Here is a 25,651-nt window from a genome sequence, read left to right as displayed (position 1 = left end):
AGCTTCAGTAAATTATATATTTGGTAACTTATTATAAAATAGGATCTACATTGGATTATTTTTTCTACTTGTGTTTTGAGCATATGTAAGGTAGGTGAGGCTGCATTCTCTGTTCTGTTGGTTTTGTGTAGTAACTGTATTTGTCAACTTCACAATATCTTCATTATATGATGTGTTTGTCATGATATAATCACATCAAAATTCAAAGAGCTTCTGTATGAAATATTAAAATTTCATATGTAGTGAGGTCTTATATTCACTTCTCTTTTGTTGTGATCTCTTTCTCTATTTTACTCCAACAACCCATGGCTTATGAAGATGATCTTTTGATATATATTTCTGTGTGTGTGTGTGTGTGTTTTGACAGGGAGAGTGGACAGTGAGAGAGAGAGACAGAGAGAAAGGTCTTCCTTTTGCCTTTGGTTCACCCTCCAATGATCACCACGGCCTGTGCGCCGCACTGATCCGAAGCCAGGAGTCAGGTGCTTATCCTCGTCTCCCAAGGGGTGCAGGGCCCAAGAACTTGGGCCATCCTCCACTGCACTCCCGGGCCATAGCAGAGAGCTGGCCTGGAAGAGGGGCAACCGGGACAGAATCCGGCGCCCCAACTGGGACTAGAAACCGGTGTGCTGGCGCCACAAGGTGGAGGATTAGCCTGTTGAGCCATGGCACCAGGTCTTTTGATATATTTTAATGCAAGAAAGCCATCCTCCCTTAATAAGAATCAGTTATCTGAGGATAGCATCCCTTTCCATATAAATTTTATCATTAATGTTAAAGTTCCTCAAAAACTCAATGTAATTTTTCATGGATTAAAGTTATTTATGAATTAACTAATAAGGAATTAAGTTCATTATGGATTTCTGTGCTTCTACCAAAGACTTTGGAATATTTATTTAGTCAATTATTTTGTCCTTTATTAGAATCAGTTCTTTCAAGGGAAAAATCATGATATGGGCATTTTGGTTGGAAAAATGATTTTTAAATTACAATCTTTATTTTTATAATTAAAGGTATCTTAATTTTGTCATATTTTTGTTTATTATTATGATAAAATGTGAAATTTTCTACATATTTTCAGTAAAGCTACCATGATTAAATCACACTATAATAGTCTAATTTATTTTAATTGATTCTTAGCTTTTGCACTGTTTATTTTGTATCTTTTTGTTCATATTTACTGTTGTTTTGAATCATGTCTAGTGAAATCTGAGAGGTGGATGAAGCTTAAGACTATGCTCTTCTGTTTACTTTTCTTTCCTTTTCTTACAGTAAGAACACCTAATATGACGTCTACCTCTACAACAAAGTTTTAAAGATTTATTTTTTCAAAGGCCAGGATAGTTAATGCCCTGGCCTGAAGCTCCGGCATCCCATATGGGCTCCAGTTTGAGACTTCCAATTCAGCTCTCTGCTGTGGCCTGGGAAGGCAGTAGAGGCTTGCCCAAGTCCTTGGGCCCCTGCACCCACGTGGGAGACCCAGAAGAAGCGCCTGGCTCCTGGCTACGGATTGGCGCAGCTCCAGACTTGTGGCCAGTTGGGGATTGAACCATCGGATGGATGATCTCTCTCTCTCTCTCTCTCTCTCTCTCTCTCTCTCTGCCTCTCATCGCTTTGTGTAACTCTGACTTTCAAATAAATAAATAAACATTTTAAGAAAGATTATTTATTCAGTTATTTTAAAGTCAGAGTTACAGAGCAGGAGCTAGAGAGAGCGAGCAAGCCAGTGAGATAGAAATCTTACACCTGCTGGTCCACTACCCAAATGGCACTGACAGCTGGGGCTAAGTCAGGTCTAAGTCAGGAACCAAAAGCAACATTTGACTTTCCTAGATGTGTGGCAGGACTCAAGTATTTAAACCATCATCTACTGCTTCCCAAGTGCATTATCTGGGAGCTAGATAAGAAAACAGAGTGCCAGGTTGCAAACTGGCATTGATATGGGATGCGGCATTCCAAGTGGAGACTTAAACCATTGCATCACATTTACCTCCCTAGACATGAAAAATTTTAAGTGTAAAAAACAGTAGTGTTTATTTTAGGAACAAAGAATGTAACAGGGGGTGGAGCTTTGGCATAACAGGTTAAGACACAGCCTGCAGAGCCAGCATCCCATCTGTTTGTTGGTTTGCACCCCAGCTACTCCACTTCTGATCCAGCTCCCTGTTAATGCATCTGAGAAAGCAGTGGGAGATGGCCCCAGACCCTGGGTCCCTGCATCCACATGAGAGAACAGGAAGAGGTTCCTGGCTCCTGGCTTCAGCCTAGCCTAGCCCTGGTCATTTCGACCATTTGGGGAGTGAACCAATGGATGGAAGATTCTCTCTCTCTCTCTCTGTTTCTGCTTTTGTCTGTAATGCTGCCTTTCAAATAAGTAAATAAATCTTTTTTAAAAAAATCATGCAACATATATCTAGAAATTATTAGTATTTCTTAACTAAAATGTTATGCTTCTGTGCTAGGAAATGTGTTTCCCCTTCCTCCACCCCCTTCATCCACCATCTTACCTTGAATCTATGAATTTGGCTATTTAAGATGCATCATGAAAGGAAAAAAATGCAGTATTTTTCTTTCTGAGGTGCTTTATTTTTCTTAAAATGTTCTCCAAATCTATTTATGTTTTCACATATGGCAGAATTTCAATTTTAAAACTGAATATGTTCCTTTGCATGTATATACCGCATGCTCTTTGTTTAGTACTATTTTTATCTAAAAGTACAAATGGAAATAAAACTTATATTAATGACAACATTAATATATCAATGGTGGATTTAAATTTTGGAACAAATTATTTTGAAAGATAAATTAACAGTACCTTTTAAGTTAAATATTTTAGATTTTTTTTTAAGGATCAATTCTATTCCAAAGTGAAATAGAAAAATTCAAACATACATGCAAGCAGGGGATGTGTGAAAGTCGACTCATTGCAGGCATGAGACCGGGGACATCTCAAAATATTTTGAATTTTGAGATTCAAGAAGAATCATGAACATTATATATTTCTTAAAATAAGCAAACTTCAGCTGTATTCAGAAGAATATATACAAAACCAGAAAAAATTACATAAAGAATACCTCAAAAGATTATATGGACATAAAATATAAAACCATTTTATATGGCTCAAATGTTGCAAAACTACCCAACAATTTTTTAAAAATATTTTTGGAACTAAAGTATATATTTTGTAGAAAGGCAAAAAATAATAATAAACCCTAAATTGAAGGGAAAGTTCATACTAATGTGTTCATTAGTTCAGTATTCACAATACTTCAGTATTCACACGCACTCTTTTTCATAGCCCCCATGTTACCTCCATAACAACTGACAATGGCTTCTAGCATGCAGAAGTTTGGGGATTGATGAAAATCATAAACGTTAAATCTGGAAAAATAACCTTTAAATATGCTTCACCTTAAGCTTTCAGAAATTATTTTTGCCTAGTGATCAAGCAAACACAAGACTAGAGTTTTCAGATGGAGAGGCCCCATATCTGTATCAAATCTGCCCTTGAAAATTAAGCAAGACACTTTTTCCGAAATCCAGAGCCACTAAGGTCCCATGATAAGTTGGTGCAGGCTTAGCTTTCCAAAGATTAATTTCTTGGTTCAGTTACTGCTGGAAAGTAACACATCTCCTTTACTTCCATAAAAACATTTTATGTATTTTTCTGCATCATTCTTTTAGTCACTTTTTTGTTGACTATTTCTTTGGATTTATCACAATTTAAATATTTTACTTATTTATGGATTCATACATCACATTTTCATTCATCTTTTAACTTGCTCCCTTCTTTAACTTTTAATTGCATTTATCATTTTCTAACAAATTTTTGAATTTAGTATTTCATACATTTTTGCTTCTTGCTTGCTTTCTTTTTCATGATTCTTTCTCTTCCTCCTACTAGCATTTCATCTTCACAAGAACATGTGACTAGTTACTACCCTAGTATGACACATATTGTTTACTAAATACACATTTGTAGAGGGAATGCATGTTGTCAACAGGAAGAAAGGGAACTAGAAGATTTCGTAAAGATGAGAGGTGCATTATATAGGAGTGACTTGAAATTTTAAGCCTCTAATTGTCTTTACCATATTAATTAAATACATAATGTTGAATTAGTCTGGTTATAATAATGATAAATCTTATGATAAAAAATGACACCCTTTTAATAACAGAATGCAAATGTGATGCCTTAGCCACCATAAAAATTTATTTATACTCAACAAGATTTTGCCCAAATGATATGTTGTTTCTTAAAGGCTCCTTACATCTCACATGAGTGATTTATATTTATTGAGGTAAACATGAATGTGAATTTATATTTTACAAATTCATAATATTTGTGTAGCATATTAAGAGAATAAAGGTTTCCTTTGGATTTTTGATCATGTTTAAAGTATTCTATTTTAACTAATTTCTGGTTAAAATTCACTAACTTTCAATAACTGAACTTCTAAAGTTGATATTGAATATATGGATGAGAAGTTGTATGTATTCTCACTCTATCACATTTGTTAAAATGGAATTTCTGATTAATATTGCATATTTTAATATCATTATTTTAAGTGATTTCACCTAATGTTTAAATATGGGAATTTCACTTTTCAATCATAACTTGTCAAAATCATACATAATAGCAAGATTTTGAATGACATCCTGTATTTAAATACGGAAAATATTTTATCTTATGTAATGTTATTTATATGGGTATATTTGATTATGTTTCAATGTCTATACATGATTTTCTGTGGCTCTTGACTCAAGCCTCTGGCTTTTGATTCTGCAAGTTCAGTCTTCTTTCTCTTCTTATTTATAGTAGAATGTGTTTAAAACAACTATTTTTATTAGATGGCTTCTTAATATATTTTTGAGGCACAGCTGCCTCCATACACATGTTTCTCTTGTGTCTTTTACTCCAAGCTGACAATATATAAGCTAAGATAACCTTCTTAAATGCTTGATGAATCTTCTATGGCTTTCAGTGGTGTTCAATCTATTACACAAAAAGCATAGCCACAAACTCTAGAAGTAAAGCTTTCACTCTCTTGACGTCTTGTTGGGAGACAGGCTCTGGGATTTTGAAATGCTCGTTTGAGAATTTTAACTTTTTGATCTTTCTGAAATAATTTATAAAGTTGCATTTCAACCCTTCCTGTTTATTATAAATTAGGATAATATCATGTAAAAAAAAAAACAACTTAAATTTTAACATGTTTTCCATTTAAGGGTACAAAACTTTAAAATTCATCCAGTTCTGTCCGTTTAATGGTTGTTACATATTTTTTTCATTGCAGTTTACTACGAGCTGCAAACACATTCTAATCCACAGGCTTAACCAAGGGAGAATTTTCTTCCAAGTGCTCTTGGATTTTTGGCAGCATTTGTTTCCTTATTGCTATGGAACTGGAGGCTTCTGCTTCTTGCTCACTGTCAGCTGGAACAAACCCTCAGCTTCTTCTGGTCACAGGTTCCCTACTGTTTGGTTCAATTACTACTCTAATTACTACTCTAATGTAGAAAATTAGAGTGTACAGATCTAGGAAGATAGAGTATTAATTGATATATCTAAATCATGCAAGTGACATTCTTTCATCATTGTCCTATTCTGTTGGGTAGCAACATATTGCAGGCCATGCCACTCCAGAGAGGGGTATTCCACAAAAATTTGAATGCCAGGAGGTAGGAATTATGCAAAATAAGTCTTTCTTACAATGTTACTATGAATCTATTTTATCTGTGTGTTTGTGTGTATGTAAGTGAGTCAGTTATCCAAAATGTGTGTTGTTTAAAAAAAAAAATTTTGTATTCTCAGAAAAAATTAGGTCATGTAAAGAAACTTTATATAATCTTCCAAATTTTATCTGTTAATACCTCATATAATTCATGGTATTTACCAAAGTATTGTTTCTACTTTGCCTAAACAAATGTTCCCAGATGTTAAATCTCAAATTTAAAGCAATTGAGCTGGATTCTAAAAGGATTCTAAGAGAAGAAGGGATGGATGGATGGAAGGAGGGAGGGAAAGTGGGAGAGATTGAAAGAGAGAGAGACAGAGAGAGAGAGAGAGAGAGAGAGAGAGAGAGATTTAAACCTAAACATGGAACTGGTAAAACATTAGTTGAAACTGGTACAATGTCAGTGTCACTGAATTTCATTGTTCTAATCCTATCACAAGACCAGCACAAATTCAATGTAAATAGATGAAAGGGGAACTGTAAAGATCAACTGAGTCTGGCGCCTTGGCTCACTTGGTTAATAGGCTGCCTGTGGCACCGGCATCCCATGTGGGCGGCAGGTTCTAGTCCCGGTTGCTCCTCTTCCAGTCCAGCTCTCTGTTGTGGCCCAGGAGATGGCCCAAGTGCTTGGGCTCCTGCACCCACATAGGAGACCAGGAAGAAGCACCTGGCTCCTGGCTTCAGATAGGTGCAGCGCGACTGTAGCGGCCATTTCAGGAGTGAACTAACAGAAGGAAGACCTTTCTCTCTGTCCCTCTCTTTCACTGTCTATATCTCTACCTAATCAATTGAAAAAAGATGTCAACACAAGGAGAGCAATAATCACAGACATTTTAAAAGCACTCTTCTTGAGCTATTACCATTTGGCCAAACCATATTATTTCTGTAATTTAGAAGCATCCATTAATTGTTGGCATTACTAGTGAGGACTATTAGAAAAAGATACTGAAATAAATTATTTAGGCTTATCACCCATGTGGCCTTAAATAAACTCTATAGATTAAAACATTATTTTTCACAGTGAAATACATTTTATAACTGAACACCTTGTGTTTCTTTTTTATTATTCATTATACCCTTTTGATAAATTTCTCATTTATATATTTTATACTATAATACCATAAAGTCCTTGATTATACCACTTAAGAACAAACATACTCATACAACTTTCAAATCCAGAAACAACTGTTAAATCCAATATTGGTTGGAAACTCTCCTCTAATTATGTATGTGTCAATGTGTGTGATTCCAGATAGTTTTTTTGTGCAGAACTGACTTAATCTTTAATGTCAGATAATATGGGAATCCAACCAAATCTAATCTAACTAATATTCTAGCTGCAAGCAAAAGCATGATCTCAATTACCTGTTTATTCATCTGCAATACTGTGATAGTAATAGTATGCAATATATTACTGCATGGATGAAACCAAGTAGCATGCATTAAGAACACATAAGCTAATTTAAATGCCTTCATAATAAAAGCAGGCATGTAACATTAATATGTTATCAATATTAGCTGTATATTTAATGCAATGGTATAGATTGATCAGATAAAGCAATGCTTATATTGCCTGTTCTATAATTTTATGAAAAATAGCTTATGTCATGGTAACTATGAAAACATAAAAATAATATCTGGAGTTGAGTTTATTATTGTAAGACTTGTATGCATGTAAAATATTTAAAAATTAAAATATTTTAAAGGCATAAATGTACAAAAAATGTTCTTTAGTGAGCTTTGAATAAACTCCAGATGTCTTTGATTTCATTCTAGGAAAAAAACAGAGCAACCACATAAAGCACCCTTATATGCAGAAACATTAAAAAGTGGATAAACATTGTTGTCACCACAAAATATTCTCCATATAAAATACCCCAAGAGACATAATTGTAAGTTAAAATAGAACATGTTTATTTATTATTTACTGTATTTACATTGGTTGAGAATCTAACTAGTTATCCTAAAGTTAATTTCTGTAGAGAACACTAAAATCGATGAAAATGATAAATCACTTAAGTGTAAATTTTAACACACATTGATTAAAGCATTTATCAAAAACTAAAGGCTGCATATATCAAACATAAAGATAAGAAGACAGATCAGTATATCTATGAAACAACAGAATGTATATATTCATTAACAGATTTCTAGTAAGATGTGAATCAGCAAATCATGCATAGTAATTTTCATATTCTTTCAGGATGCACCCAAGATGTCAAATCTCTCCCTTCTTCATCACCGTTTCTATTTATGTCTACAGAAAGTGATTCTAACTCATCACCTCTCTGCTTTCAAAGGTTTAATGTTTACCAATTTTTTAAAGGTTTATCTTTTATTTGAGAGGCAGAGTTACAGACAGAGAGAGGGAGATGTAGAGAGAGAGCCACTAGCTACTCCCTAAATGGCTGCAATGGCCAGAGCTGGGTCGATCCAAAGCCAATAGCCAGGAGCTTCCTCCAAGTCTCGCATATGGATACAGGGACCCAAGTACTTGGGCTATCCTCCATTGATTTCGCAGGCTAAACGCAGAGACCTGGATGAGAACAGGACTAGCCAGAACATAAACAGGCACCCATATGGGAAGCTGGCACTGCAGGCAAAAGCTTAACCTACCACACCAAAGTGCAGGTTTCCCACATGGGTGCAGGGGCTCAGGGACTTGCATCATCTTCTGCTGATTTCCCAGGATCACTAGCAGGGAGCTGGATCAGAAGTGGAGAAACCAGAACTCGAACTGGTGTCCATATGGGATGCTGGCATGGCAGGCCACAACTTAACCCACTGCACCACAGTACTGACCCCTATTAACTTCCCTCTTAATACTATTTTTGCTGTATCCCATAGGTTCCCTTTTTGAAGATAACTCATAAGCAATTGGAATTTCCCTTAAATTATAAAGTTGCAACAATCTCATATTCTCACTAATTCTCAGAAGAAAATTTAAAAATGAATGTATAGCTTGGGATCATGTTTGAATAGATAAAAATACACAGTAGATTTTACTCCTATATCTTTTATAAAGAGGGTGCATTGTCTACTTTTCTAATTTTGTTAGAGTTGTCCTAGCATAATTAATATCCCTTTCACTACAAAAATGATATTGGTTTTCACAATAAATTAGTTTGCCGTTTCACATACAAGCAAGTTTCAGTTTAGACAATAGATTACTTTGGCATTCCACATATAGAAGAGTTTGAGTTGGTGAACTTCAAAATGTATTTTGTGGAGTGTGTGTATGGCAGAGTGCTTAAGATGTCTCTTGACATGCCTGCAGCCCATATCAAAGTGCCTATTTTGAGTCTTAGCTTCTCAACTTTCAATTCCACATTTTTGCTAATGCACACTCTTAGAAGCTCTTAGAAGCAACAGGTGATATTGCAAATATTTGGGTTCTTGCATCTAATTGGAAGAATCAGAAGGAGTTCCTGGCTGTGGCTTCAGTCTGATCAAGCTAAACATGCCACAGGTATTTGGTGAGTGAATCAGGGAACAGAGGATCTCTATCTGTTTGTCTCTCTCTCTGTGCCTTTCAAATGAAACAAAATAATTATTTTGTTAAAAAATAAAAATCCAATAAGATGTCTTTTGTGCATGAAAATCTCACATAGTGGCATTATTTAGCAGATTAATGAACCTATAAGTAATGGTGCCTACTGTTAGCAAAGAATATGTTTTACATTTCTCTTATACGGCAAATATAAACTAACTATGCAAAATTTTACAAACCTTTTCTCTTTACATGAAAATAAATAAATAGCTGAAAATATATTTCATTTTAAAAAATAATAATTTTTTCCTAAATGAAAAAATATTGCTTGAATCAAAGTTAAAATCCTTCTCAAATGAGTGTGCTAATGGTAGTTATCTTAAACAAGAGTTGAAACGAGGTGCTGTTTGTGAAATGAATATTTGTTTTCATATCAAAGTGGAAACATTGGTAACATTTATCACACATTGCTTCTTAATCCCATATCTCATAGTTTTTGAGTGTGCTTTGAAAACTATTACATGTTGTGAATCTAAATTTCACATAGCAGCTATTAATTTGGAGCATTTTGCTAATTGAATTTGTTGGTGTGCTTAGAAGCTGGGTCTGCACTCTAAGAAGAAAACATGATTTCTCCTTCAAATTTAATCTCAGTCATCTCAATTCGCATTCTGAAGTCTAGTCAACATGCTTTGACAATAAATTCCTTATATCTGATTACTGCCCCAGGTGAAATGTTGGGAGGAAACCTTTATTTGTCTTAGGCCTTAGTTAAGAAAGTAAAATATATCAATATCAACCTTTTGTACTCTATTTCTGCCAATTTTATTATATAAGTTAACATATATCCGATCTTATTTTTGTACTAGTGATCTCCCATATAACTATATATCTCAATATGCATATACAGGTAATGACGTGAACTTGGATTTTAATATAAGGTTGTTAATATAAAAAGGAATTAATCAATGTTGGATAAAACAATGGAGATATTTAGATATGTGTCTCTGAGAAAAGATAAGAAATGTTAAATATTGCAATAAAAACAAATCATATTTTATACTCCTTTAATTAACTCATTTACCTCTATTATATTTATTTGTTATTTCATAGACTTTGTGGCCACATTTGGGAGGTAAATTCTTAGATACAATCAAATTGTTTGTGAATAGTTCACTCTAGTTATACATCATATGTGTCACCACATGAAATTGTAATATCAAGATTTTGATCATATTTAGTACTATCTAAATTATTCAATACTGTGTACCTTTTAAAGCCATACATTTTATTACAGCAAATGTAACATTCTGACTAGTCCCATTGCTTGAAATTGAGAGTGGTGTTTTGTTGATACAAAATATTCTTTTTATTATTTTAAATGTAGGAAAATCAGAATTGCCAGTCATTATGAAAAAAAAAATAGCTCCAAGAAAAGAAAATAATAAACAGAGGCAGCAATTATGTAGATTACTATGTATAATAGACACTAATGGCTAATTAGAATTTCAAGCTTGGGAAATAATGCCTCAATAGAATGTTTGCTGATTCCTAGAAAAGCTTGATTTTTCATACTTAATGTGATTCTGTAATTTAATTGAGGAAAGTTGATGTTTTACTAAGGTTGAATGAGTGGGTAATTATCATAATGCAAGATTTTTATGCATTAGAAAGTGACAGTACTGCAGTTTATCTCCAATGCATATAAGAAAACAGATGAACCATTTTTAACTTTCATGTTTACAGAATTATAGTCTATGTCAAATGTCTTAATGTATACATTTTGAATGAACATAAATTTTATTAGATTATGTGAATGAAATTTGGATAGGAATTTCTCAAGAGCTTGCAAAGACTTCAAAGCAAAGAAAGAGAATCAGGAAAAAGAGTAGATGGAGGAGGAGGAGAAGTAAGGAAGAGGACAGAAAGGAAGGCAAGAAGACAGAGGGAGAAAGGAGGAAATTGAGAGAGAAAAAGAGTAGAGAGAGAAGGGTGGAAATAAGAGAACTTTTATTTGAGAAAAGCAATTAACCAAATTAAAAGCAGAAATTTCCATTATCACTTTATTGTTATGCAGTACAGGCAGGTATTTTGAATAATTACTAAAGAAAGGCTCCATTATATAATGAAAAACAAATTAAATACAAATACCTGAGTTCTATTTAGCAATTTGTTGCATGCAAAACATCTGTGTTGTATCAAGTATTTATACACATCTATTGGCCATTTGTGATTTTTCTTATTTAATAATGTTATCAATTTTAATTTCAATACTTTAATTTGTATACTATTTTTAAATTTCAAAACCTTCCCTAGCTATAGATACTTCCCCCATTGCACAATTTGGAGAAACTTATCTTGATTGTCTTTATAAGTTTCCTCTTATATCATTTATATACCTCAAATCTATACAGTTAAAATACAAAAATAAATTATATCCTGAAATATGGTCATTGTTGCCATCATTTAACAAAAAATGTCAATCAGTATTTGAAGGCAAATTTGAAAATTAATGTTGTTTCTACATCATTTCATATAAACTTGACATGATGGATTGACTGATTAAAATGCTAAAAATACGTTTAAAAAATAATAGTCCAGATTACTGACTTGAATAATGCTCTCTACAAACTCAACAATAAAGTATTGTTTATTACAAAATCTTTATCTGTTTCTCTGTATAGTATATCTTTATGTAAAATTTGTAAAGCTGAAAGGCTGGCCAGTTAGTGACAAATCCTTTCAATTTTTTTTTTATTGGAAAGTCTTTAATTTAATTTCCACTTATAAATGAGAGCTTCATGAAGCAGAGTATGCTGGGCTGACATTTTTTTTTCTACAGATTTGGACTATGTCTCTCCATTCTCTCCTAGACAGTAGGGTTTCTGATGCAAAATCTGCTGTTAATCTAATTGGAGATACTCTAAAGGTAATCTTTCATTTCTCTCTTGCATATTTTAGGATCTTTTATTTGTGTTTTACTTTTGAAAGTTTGAATATACTGTGTTTGGTGAAGATATACCCTGATCATGTATATTTGGGATTCCATGTGCTTCCTGTACATTGATGTCTATATCTCTGTCCAAATTAGGGATTTTTTTCTGCTATTATCTCCCTGAATAAGTTTTCTAAGTAATTCTGCTTTTCCATTCCTCTAGGGACACCTAAGATGCCTAAGACATGCATATTTTGTCATTTAATGGTATCCCATTGACTCTGAACATTGTTACTATTTTTTTCTAATGTTTTCTTCTTTTTTATATGTATGATTATAATGTTTCAAAAGCTTTGTCTTCCAGAACAAATGTTCTTTTTTTTTTTTTTTTTTTTTTTTTTTTTTTTTTTTTTTTTGACAGGTGGAGTGGACAGTGAGAGAGAGACAGAGAGAAAGGTCTTCCTTTTACCGTTGGTTCACCTTCCAATGGCCGCCGCAGTAGGCGCGCTGCGGCCAGCGTACCGCGCGGTGGCAGGAGCCAGGTGCTTCTCCTGGTCTCCCATGGGGTGCAGGGCCCAAGCACGTGGGCCATCCTCCACTGCACTCCCTGGCCACAGCAGAGAGCTGGCCTGGAAGAGGGGCAACTGGGACAGGAACCCGGTGTGCCGGCGCCACAAGGCGGAGGATTAGCCTAGTGAGCCGCGGCACCAGCCAGACAGATGTTCTTAATTCTGACTCACCAAGTTTGCTGTTCAAGCTTTCAAATGTATTTTTATTGGCATATTGAATTCTTCATTTCTAAAATTTGATTTATTTCTTTAATATTTTTATTGCCTGGCAGAATTTCTCACCCATGACAATCAAAATTTATTTAACCCAAGTAATTGCTTTTCTGTGTTTTGGGGTAATCTTTCAATAATTCTTCTGAATTCCTTTTCAGGCATTTTATCAGTCTCCTCATCTTCACAGTTTAATCTGAATTATTGTATTCGTTCGAGGGAGTCATATTTTCTCCCTTGTTCATGTTTCTTATAGTTCTGTATTTATTTGTACTTATCTGGAGGAACACTTGTTGATATCTCCTCTGAAGTTTTTGTTTTTGGGAATGTTCCCTTAGTCATAATAGAAGACCTGTACCTTCAAGGAGTATCCAGAGGTTTGTGCTGGTTGGGGGCAGAGATCTCTCACCAGTGTTTGTTGGTGGGGCAAAAGTCCAGGGGAAAACCCAGAGTCTGAATGGTAGTTATCCTCTGTACTTAGTAGGGAAGAAGGGATGTCATTCTGGTTGGAATGAACACTGACTCCATCCTTCTCTGTGCCAAAGTAAACCGTGCTTACACATCCCACTCACTGAGGTACATGAATTACATAAGGAATCTATGTGCCCAGTAGTGTAAACATATAGGATATAGAAATATAAATTAGATTTAATTTGTTACTTAATTTTTTTAATGAAATTTAAGATGAAACTATTGCTTGATTTATTATTTATTTATTGCACTTGATTTATTAATTTACAGCACTGCTTTTCTATTTTGAAATCAATTCTTGTTTTACCAAAGAATGTTATAAAAATCTCTGTATAGATTCTAATTTTTTCAGGCCTTCTATCGTCAGTCATAATTACAAATGAAAATTGGTTTCTGGAAATGACAAACCACAAATACACATGCAAAAATTTGTCTCAATGAGAACTCTACCAAGAATCACCACATAATAATTGTTTTTCATACTATAATGTGAATTTTAAGTCATTCATTTATGTAACATATTCCATGATATAAATTAAAATATTTTCATGTAACAATAAAATCTTTTTGTTCCAATTCTGTCATCCTCTTAGGATAATTTTGTCTGACGTATTAGCATATATACAGTTTTTCACTCCTTTCAGTTAATTGCCAACTGTACTTACCCAATATTCACTATCATTAAAGTTGGGTAATTATTTTGGTTGATATTTTTATATAAATGATATACTTTGTGTATTATCATTTCAGATAAATTTTAAGGGATTGCATCACATATTCTTAGGCATCTCTTATGTTTGTTGTAAACTGTAATAGGCAGTCTCTAAGTAGTTCCCAATTCCTCCTTTGTGTTATTTGTGCTATATTATAATCATCCAATATTGGGTGTAGGCTGGATTTATTAATACTCTTCAAATGAATATAATATGCTGCAGTGATGGGATATCACCTCTGAAATTAAGTTATATAAATACTATTGTGCCCTCTCTCCTCTAAGTTATTTTCTAGTTGTCTTTTTAGATTGCCTCTTCTTTAAGGCAGTTGGCTTTGTTGAGGCAACTCTTCTGAGAAGTGCATATGAATAAACTTAGAAGCAGATATCCTACCATAATGAGAAATCTCCCCTTAAAGGAGAGTAAATGTTTTTATGCATGAGCAGTCACAATTTGAAATAACTTGTTATGCAGCACTAGATAACTAATTCATAAAAACTAGCTTACTTTTTATAAATGTGTATTTTTACTCCTAGGTACTAGCTAGGTACATGCCTACCTCCCATCCAGACAGCAGCATTCGTGTGATTTAGTTCTGACCAATGAAAAGTAGGGCTATAAAATGTACAACACTTTTAAACCTAGCTCTTACTCTTGTACTTTATATCTTTCAAAATCCAGAGCTACACTGAAAGACGAAATATTGAATAACTCAAAACTTTCATCAACCCGGGTTGCTCAATGGCCTTATGAAACAAAATACACCTAAAATGCGTGTTTAACTTTATTTAAGGGAAAAAGAAATATCCATAATGTTAAATGTGGCAGCAAGTAAGATTGTAGAGTAAATTGCAATTTTATCTGGAAGTTATCCTAAGAATGGAGTTAATACTCCCTCATGAATAACTACTTTAAAATCCATTTACTTAGGGGCTGACATTATGGCACAGTGGGCTTTGGCTATTGAGACCATTTGGGCAGTGAACCAGGGGAGGAAGTTTCTTTCTCTCTGTCACTCTCTCTCTCTCCCATTCTCTCTCACTCCCTCTCTCTTCATAACTGGCGTCTGAATTGAGTGTGGCTGTGGTCTTTTAGGAATCATGTCATTATCTTGCAGTTTCCTAACCCCAAGTGATTAGCAACAGAATTACTTTGCAGCAGTACAAATTTAAAATGGTAAAATACTGAGAGTAAGATACTGAAACATGAGATAATAACTGGAAATATAAAGGGAAATGTTATGATCATTGTATGTAGCCCTTGCCAATATTCCTGCTGAACTATAGTCTTTATTTTATTTTACTTGCTGAATTCTTTATTTAGTGGATCAATAAGACTTTGACTACAATGTAAATTAAAAATCCATCATCTCAAAAATAAATAAGCAAATGCAGATAGTCAATATTGCAAAAAGAAATCTTATGCAGTTAAATTTTCAGGAAAAATGAATTTCTGTCTAAATAATTATTAATATATTAAATTATTATGAGTAAGATAGAGTTGTGGTTATCATGTGCAAAAAAAATTAGAAACAACCTATATTTTTTGATACCCTGAGAGGCAGGCATTCTGATACCGGGGATGAAGTTGATGCTTAGGACATGCACATCTCATATTGGGTGAGTGGTCCAAGTCCTGGCTACAGAGCTTCCAACCCAGCTTCCTGCTTGCAAACATCCTTGGAGGCAGCAGGTGAGAGCTCAGGTGTAGGTCCACGCATCCACAATCCACTTGGGAAATTTTGATGGAGTTCTGGGCTTCTGGTTTTGGCCTGGCCCAGTCCTGGCTCTTTGAACCATTTGTGGATGGAACTAGCAGGTGGAACCTGTCTCACTCTCCACCACCCCCAGCTCTCTGTCACTCTGTTTTCAAATAAATAAAGTAAATAAATCAACCTTAAAAGTATCCGGAGGTTGTTTTGTTTTAAGAATCCAGAGGCATCACGTCTATCCACCATTACGAAGGAGCTGTTTGAGCCATCTGAGACTTCAGCTAGTTGTTTAAGTTGGGTCATGAAAAGCAGATTTTCTCCTTTTCCAAATCAGTTTGATATCCTTTCAGTCTAAGGTTTCAGTTATCTTATTGAAATCCTGCACCACCAACTCACAGTGGAGGAGCAATCACCAAAGACTGAAATGCACTTAAGCCACAATCTGCCCTCTATTCAGGGATTCTGCATGGATCCCAGTGCCTCTCCAAGCCTCCCTGCCCTGCCCCATCCCCTTTGTTTCATATAGTCCATGAAATAAAACGTTCATTCTTTAAAACAGGATGACTTATTTATGTTTGTGTCAATATTTCTCTAAATGATATGTTATAGTTCACAAAATGTCTCCTTGGAATTTCTTTTCATGATTTTAAGCGTTTTTAAAAAAATCACTCATTGCCTCAGAATCAGCCCTTAAGGCATTCGGTTCTGGCTGAAGAGCCCATGAGAGTATTTTAGGCATGGAAAGCCAAGACACCATGGAAAAGAAAAAAGAGAAGAAGAAGAAGAAGAAGAAGAAGAAGAAGAAGAAGAAGAAGAAGAAGAAGAAGAAGAAGAAGAAGAAGAAGAAGAAGAAGAAGAAGAAGAAGAAGAAGGAGAAGAAGAAGGAGAAGAAGAAGGAGAAGAAGAAGGAGAAGAAGAAGGAGAAGAAGAAGGAGAAGAAGAAGAAGGAGGAGAAGAAGGAGAAGAAGAAGGAGAAGAAGAAGAAGAAGAAGACCTAAATGAAAGATCTCTGTGAGTGAGATCCCAGTGGAAAGAACGGGGCCATCAAAGAAGGAGGTACCTTTCTCTGAAGGGAGGAGAGAACTTCCACTTTGACTATGACCCTGTCAGAATAAGATCAAAGTTGGCAAACCCTAAAGGCTTCCATAGCCTTGGCAGCTCATGACTAGAGCCTAGGGAGATTACTGATGCCATAAACAAGAGTGTCAAATTGTTAAGTCAACAACAGGAGTCACTGTGTACTTACATCTTATGTGGGATCTGTCCTTAATGTTTTGTCTAATGTGAAATGATGCTATAACTAGTACTAAAACAGTATTTTTACACTTTGTGTTTCTGTGTGGGTGCAAACTGATGAAATCTCCACTTAGTATATACAGAATCGATCTTCGGTATATAAAGATAATTGGAAATGAAAAAAAAAAACCTGGTGTTAAATTGGAAATGGCATAGAAAATTAATTAATTTTTAAAAAATATCATGTAGGATCTCTGTCTTTAATGTGCTGTACACTGTTATTTAATGCTATAACTAGTACTCCAACAGTATTTTTCACTTTGTGTTGCTATGTGGGGGCAAACTGTTGAAATCTTTACTTAATATATACTAAACTGATCTTCTGTATATAAAGAGAATTGAAAATGAATCTTGATGTGAATGGAAGGGGAGAGGGAGCGAGAAAGGGGAGGGTTGTGGGTGGGAGGGAAGTTATGGGAGGGGGGAAGCCATTGTAATCCATAAGCTGTACTTAGGAAATTTATATTCATTAAATAAAAGTTTAAAAAAAATCACTCATTGCATGCATTATTATGGAAAACAATAGAATGAAGAGGAAAACAGACCAAGAGAAGAAAGAATAAAAATAAATGTTTTTACTAGTATGTTATTGTATCAAGGAGCGTAGTATAAAATGTTAGATTCCAAGTAAAAGGTCATTTAAAACAGAGATTACAAATGTTTTCCACTCTTTCATTTTGTCTTTCACCACCTCAAATGTGTGACATGGAATAAACTGAAAATTCAGTCTCCTTTTATTTTTATTTTTGGATTGGCTGATTCTTTCATTTAGCTTGCCAAGCATCGGAGAATGTGCATAACCCAGTGTAAAGGAAATCAATAATTCCAGATTGCTCATTTGTTAAAATATTTTAAATTTTGCAAACTAACCACGGAGCTATCAACTAGGAATAAATACTTAACAAGTATTCATCACACTAAGAATAAAAAGAACAAGAGATAAGCTTTGCAAATTCCATATTGTCAAATTGACCCCAGAAATCCAGTGTCTAGCTTGCTTTAAGAGTGCTACAAACAAAGTATTGAAAAAGTCTTACAATATCAATATTCACTTAATTTTATTGATTAGTTGTCTTGTTTTGGTTCCTAAACTAAATTAACATATTTAGAGAAATGCTTCAAATTCAGGAGTGTACAGTTATTTCTGTGGCATACTGTAGCAATAGCTTTCATAGCCTGGATAAATAAGTGCTATCATTTTTTATAATCATAATTAATAATATATTTCTAACATCCTTTTGAACATTTAAAGGATTTCAAATATTATGCATACTTTAGTGATTCTATCTCAATTTATTCTATTCAATGTTAATTCACATGCAAAACTATTATTGTGAGATTCAATAAACTATATTTGTAATCAAATGATTACTCAGCACCCTCAGACATACAATTAAAAAAAAAAAAACCCTACTTCCTACTTCCTAAGCAATATGGTTTGGGCTGTCATTGGCTTCATTGATTTCTATTGGCAAGGAGATTTCCTGTATGTAAGTTAAATGGTTTAGTACCTGCCTCTCAAAATTGCTTTCCTCTGCTCCTTTTACACTCTGATAGTAAAGATGAAAGTTATTAGCCTTCTGATTAAAAAAAAAAAAGTACATTTTTTCCTAAGACATCCTTTTTCCCATGTGGTAACTCAAGCCTTATACTTCACTCTCATTTTATTTTGCATAAAAATACTACAATATTCTAAAAAGGTAGGTACATCTGTATCTATTTCAGGTGATATTGGAGTAGGTACCCTAGGAGAATGAAGAATCAACTGTGGAATTAAGGACAGGATTGTATTCTGTGTTTGGAGGATTCCTTGTAAATGAGGACTGGATCAGTGAACTGTGTGGATGCTTTTTCGCTATTTAGTCATGTAAATCAGAGATGTAAGAGGAAACGTCTTAGAATATACTGTCAAGTATACTGAACCTCCTTCCAAGGAATCTAGAATAAGAACACTGAATTAATTCTGGACAATATGTATAAGACTGAAATTCCATTCTTTGATTCCCATGGCAGACTTCTGTTAACGGGACTGGAATCATTTCAGTTGTGCCAATTTAAAGATGCCAGGCTGGCTATACACTTATTTTAATCCAGGAATTCTGTACACAAGCAAGCACTATTAAATATTCCTTCTGATTAACTGGTGCTATCTTTTTTTGCAGTCCACAGTGGGTACTTTATAAACATGAAGTCTATTTTGTCCCAGACCATATTTTTCTAGTATAATCTGGGAATACGGTTAGGTAATACCCTCTCTACACCATCCTAAATCCACAGAGAGTACCAGATAAAGTCATATACACAGAAGCTAGTGTTACCATTAACAATAGCTTCCTCAAGGTACTTTAGTAGCTTCCAGGTTCTCAAAATAGTTTGAGCAGAGAGTGGCTGTGTTCCAAAATTTCATACTGCTTTCTGTAATTATTTCTTCCCTAATTTTTATTACCTTAGTCTTCTTTGAGGCCATGTTCCTGTTAACTGATCAAGGAAAACCTGGAACCATGGGAACCACATTCTGGTGAGCTAGTTAGCCTACTGAATTCAGATTGTGAGAGGGACATTCATTTTTAAAACAAATAACAATATTTCTGTTTTATTAAATACCCTCAGAGTTTGTTTCTGTAGCTAGCCATTTCCTGAAGTTTGTGTTTTTAACCTTCCTTTTTTTTTTTTTTTTTTTTGCCTCTTACAGGGATAGGCTAACCTCTGATAAAATGATATTGCTGAGGCATGGGGAGTCAGACGTGAGGAGCATCAGCCCTCTGCTGAAGGGAGGCTACCTTAGGCATGGGAACTGAAGACTATTAAAGCAACCTCGGACTTTCATCTTCCAAGAGAAATGCTGCTGCTTCTGTTGGCAAAAGACGTCCAGCTGAGAGGAAGGCTTAGGGAGCACTGAGATATCCAAATCCTCACACAAAATATATTCTTGGAACTACACTGTTCTCAATGAAATAACCAAGTTCACAAATGCAATCTGGTGGGATCTTCAGCCCACTTAAGGTTTCTGATCAGTACACAAGAACCATGAATATGTGTATTTATTACTGTGCTCATGAAGCTCACATCATGATCATAAAACTGTACATTCTGCTTTGTAAGTATACTAATAATTTAGCAATCTGTGAATACTACTATCACTAGAGATAATTATGCTTCCTTAGTTATTAAACTCATAATACCATTCATATTGTTTTAAGACACTATACAATTCAGTGAAACCTTTGTTTTAGATAATTCTCAATTTTAGTTGACTAAAAATTGACTGACTGGTTGTATTTTTTTACTTCTTTTACATTGATTTTTTCTCCCCTGCCCTTCTGATAATTTGAGAGATGTCTAGAGTAATTTCTGCTTTTATAATTACATATACTTAATCCAGTCTTTTCCTAAACAAGACAGATTCACATGCATACTAATTCTGGTTTAACACTCTCTCCTAATTCAATGTGAAATTCACTTCCAAAATGCACTAGAAAGACAATGATCTTACATGCCATTTAAACTAAGAAATCAGTGGTCATACTATTTGGTTAAATGAAAATTTTTCATGTGAGGAAAAAAATTAAATGCCCCCTCACAAAGATCTTATCTTATCTGATTCAGGTATACCTTAGAGCATATTTATATTATTTGTACTTACAGCTTCTTTCAGAATAATATCTGAAAATGCTATTATTTTATCATTTTATTTTCAATGATTTGACTTATGGTCTTGAAAATAACAGTAATGAATGAATTTACTAAAGATAGTGAACAGATTCTAGAGTTTCCATGTGCACATATTTAAATAGATGTGAATATTATACATATATATTTTTGTATAAAGTAGTAGTACATGCAAAACCTCAAATACCATTGAAATATTAATAGAAAAAATAGTAACTTTACTCTAAAACTGATATACATCTATCACTCAATTTGATAACAAACTGCACTATTGTCCCTCATGCATAAAATATAATTTATTGAAATTTTGACAGATTATCTGTTTTTTTGTTTTGTTTTGTTTTGTTTTTAATTTTTGACAGGCAGAGTGGACAGTGAGAGAGAGACAGAGAGAAAGGTCTTCCTTTTGCCGTTGGTTCACCCTCCAATGGCCGCCGCGGTAGGCGCGCTGTGGCCGGCGCACCGCGCTGATCCAATGGCAGGAGCCAGGTGCTTCTCCTGGTCTCCCACGGGGTACAGGGCCCAAGCACGTGGGCCATCCTCCACTGCACTCCCTGGCCACAGCAGAGAGCTGGCCTGGAAGAGGGGCAACCGGGACAGGATCGGTGCCCCGACCGGGACTAGAACCCGGTGTGCCAGCGCCACAAGGCGGAAGATTAGCCTAGTGAGCCACGGCGCCGGCTAGATTATCTGTTTTATTTAAAATAATTTAATCATCTTATCCATCAATATGTATGCACTCTCAACCTTAAGCAAAACACTGCATTTTATTCTGGATGTAACACAGATATTTATTCAGAATTTATAACTGTGTTCTTGTTCATTCATCATCATTAAGGTAAAATTTTCTAGTTGGCAGCCATTAAATGGGCAGAATAAAACCTCTTAAATTTTGAATCTTACTTGTAATTCAATCAAGCATTCTTAATGTGAAACCATATTGTTAGCAACTTAGGATTAACGTGCAATAATAATTTTCTAGAAATCCTTTTATTCCTGAGAAATATATTTTTCAAAGTAAAATCAGTTAACTGTGCAAAAAAGAAAATTCATAAATGTTACTGTTTACATATCATTTTTAAAGGTGCAAAAACTAGACTTCTATATCATTCTGGTACATAGTTCAAGCAGGAAATATATACAGTTTTATTTTTTTATTTGCTATAGTTTGAGTTTAAAAATGTATTTTAACAATCATTTAAGAATGTGATCATCATCAAAGACCTAAAAGTGTAAACAACTCCAAATATTCAATTTATTAATTTCTTTCTATGGGTAGACTGAGAATTTTTATCTTAATAATTATAAATTATAATCTCAAATTGACTGCAAGTGTATACTTCCCACTTTAAACACAGGGAGAATATAGAACTTATTTTTATTTTTTAAAGATTATTTATTTGAAGGTCAGTGTTACACAGAGAGGAGAGGCAGAGTGTAAGAGAGAGAGTGAGAGAGAGGTCTTCCATCTGCTGGTTCACTCCTCAGTTGTCCACAAGTGCTGGAGCAGTGCTGATACCAAGCCAGGAGCAAGGAGCTTCCTCCGGGTCTCCCATGTGGGTGCAAGGGCCCAAGGACTTGGGCCATCTTCTACTGCTTTCCCAGGCCATAGCAGAGAGTTTGATTGGAAGTAGAGCAGCCAGGACTCAAACTAGCACCCATATGGGATGCTGGCACTGCAGGCAGCGGCTTTACCCACTATGCCACAAGGCTGGCCCCAGTACTTATTTTTAATAAGAATTCTCTTGGCAAGGGCATTTGTTGCTGCAGTTAAGTTAATGCTTGAGATTCTCAAGTTCAAGTCTCTGCTCCATTTCAAATCCTAGTTTACTGCTAATGTACATACAGGTATGCAACAGGCAAAGATTAAAGTACTTGGGTCTGACACCCACATGGGAGACTCTGATTGAATTACAAGCTACTGGCTTCAGCTTGGGCCATCCTGGGCTGCTGCACACATGTGTAAAGTCAATACTATGGATGGAAGATTATTCTGTTTATATCTTTGTCAGTTTACCTTTGAAATAAAATTGCAATAAATAAATATGAACAATAAATAATCAGATATTTCTGGGTGATACAATTCAGAGTGTATTCTTATAAACCAGAGATATTATGTGTATTATCCATTAACTCAATGAGGTCCCACCAACAGAATTTTCAGAGAATATTTGCTATTATAGATAACTCATTAGCAAATTATCAAATAATTTCCAGAGTATCTCTTCATTTATTCATATTTGCACTTGTATTGAAGAGCAAAGATGCCATAGGCTATAGAGGAATAGTATCAACAGTGTACTTCTGAACATCTAGATTCCTTTTTCCTATGTTCCTAATCAATTAGCATTATTGAAAACTAGCAGTCTAAATCAGTGAATGAGATGTTGTCCAAATACTCTTAAGGTCATTTAATCCATGTGATAATTATTTATCCTAATGTAAAGATAATGATAATCATTTTAATATTGATTTTAAAATTCTTATAAAAGTTAAAATATTTTCAGTTGAATGCTTCTTTGCATTGCTATCTTTGGTGGATTCTCTGCTAGGGAATCCGTGAATTTACATGAGTTACAATGTGATTTGTATTTATCCAATAGCATTGTTAAATGTTTATTTTTAAATTCCTAGAGTATTACTAGATACCTGACATATAAAAGAACAGCTATTATTTTACATATATTACACTTTTAAGAAAAGATGGATTAATGACATTTTAAAATTATTTTTTCTTTTTACTTAAAAAAAAAAAGATAGAGAGACAGAGAGAGATATTCCATCTGGTGGTTCCCACAAAAATATTTTAAGCAGCATTTTCCTGCTTCTCTTGGTTTTCATAGTAAATGTAAATTTCCAGGAATTGTTGGTCCAACATCTCTTTCCATTTCAGATAAAATAATCCATTTAAATAAGTCAGAATATGATAATTTGTCTTATCCATACTCAAGGAAAGATTTTAAATGATTTCTATACCGATTATGTGTACTTCTTCGTCTCCTCAAGAACAAGTGAAGTGTTCTTTTTACAATGTTAACATCTAACGAGCTTGTTTGGTGATTTTCAGAGCTGTGTTGTAATCACATCAGATCAGTTTTCATCATTTTCTCCTCAGAAGTCACAAATCAATAATTAACTCACTCGTCCAGAAAATAAATTATTGTTTAAGGTCTGTTTCTTTAGATAGTCCATGAATAATACATAACATATGGTAGTTAAAAATAGTAAAAATAGTATTATTAAAACCATTTATTTATAAAAGCGTTATACCTTGTGATTGAAATTGCATATGGCCTTTGTGAGGTACGGTCTAGTGACTTAATTCAGGGAATGGAAAATAAGTTCTGCAAGTTGAAGAAATATTGCATGCTTCCCATTATGTCTCAGCGTTGAAGAGAATCTGAAAATCAAATATCTGAATCAGAGACACCAGGACTGCTTTAGAATTGATTATAGCAGTTGAAAAGATGGAGAAAACAGATATTTGAAAATATCAATTTTAAGTGTACTAAAATTGATAATAGAATAAGGAAAATATATGGAAAGAGACAGTAAAAATGGAACCAGGCAAGAGAAATGTTGAAAACAAAGTTGTATATGTCAAAAACTTCCAAGAAAGAAAGGGATACAACCTATGTAGTAAAATGCAGGCCCTGGAGGTCAGAGAGGAGGATATCCAATGTTCCTGACAAAATACATGGAAGAACTAAATTTCAGCAGTGTTACTGGAGACAGAAAGTACCTATGTTAACCAGGAGCATTGCAGTTGGTTACGCAGCTTGTAGCCTGCTTGGATCAATTTGCCAGGCTTGAGGGTCAAACAACGAGCCCTGGTATAGGGTGCGTGAGCCTTGAGGAAGGGGCACCATTTTCTGGATAATTCTTCTAGTGAGAAATCCTTTATATTTTGATTCACAAAGAGAAGTATTTCTTTTTCTACCTTTTCTTCTTCTCCTCCATCTCTTCCTCTATACAAAGGCATAGTATGTGCTTGGTACAGATGCCCCCTAAAATAAGGGAGAGAAGAAATTTTTTAAGTATAATTATGAGTGAATTAAGGGTCAAATGCTGAGAGGACAGATTAAAACACATGATAAACACTAAAGTGCCAGTTGTAAAGCCATGTTTATAAATGTGGAAGTAAAGTACCTAATGTGAATATATAAAAAATAAAATGGTATTTGTAAAATAGTTAAGTCACTCCTTGAGACACCCATCTCTCATACTGGAGTGCCTGAGTTTGCTGTGAGTTGGGGAGCTGCTGGCTAGACCTTACTGCAGGCTCTTCACTCATGTGTGAAATAATTCAAAGACAGAGGCAAGAAGACATACAGGACAGTAGGATGTATTTGGAGCAAAACAAAAGTGGATGCACAAGAACCAAGCCATGTATGAACAGAGCAGTCAAAAGCACAAAAAAACCCTAAGTAAACAAAAAAAGAAGAAAAGCTTCTGACAGTGAATATGTACCCTACAAAGAGAAAACTTTGACAAAGAAAAAAGTCTTAATTAAGTAAAAGTCTTGCAACAATGTTACGGCTTCCTTTTATACCCTCCAGAGGTTTTGGTGGTAATGTCCAAGGTGGAGCTGGTTTGAATATTCAAAAGAGGTTGAAGTAAGGAGCACTGCCCATTTCTGTGCCCATTTTAGGGCACGCTGTCAGGTGCATGGTGGGAGTAGTGTGCCTCCCATGCTAATTTTATTAGAGTGACACTGTAATGACCTAAAGATCACGGTTGAGGAGCTGGAGTCACATCCTGCAGCCAGGTTTTTCCAGCTGGCACTGAATGAACGTTCCAAATACTGTGGGACTTGTGGTTCCTGCTACCAGGAAAGGGGGTGGGGAGT

The sequence above is a fragment of the Lepus europaeus genome, chromosome 8 (assembly GCF_033115175.1).
Source record: "Lepus europaeus isolate LE1 chromosome 8, mLepTim1.pri, whole genome shotgun sequence".
Taxonomy (NCBI): Eukaryota; Metazoa; Chordata; class Mammalia; order Lagomorpha; family Leporidae; genus Lepus; species Lepus europaeus.
The sequence above is the reverse complement of the archived record's forward strand: the minus strand, read 5'-3'. Positions refer to the sequence as shown.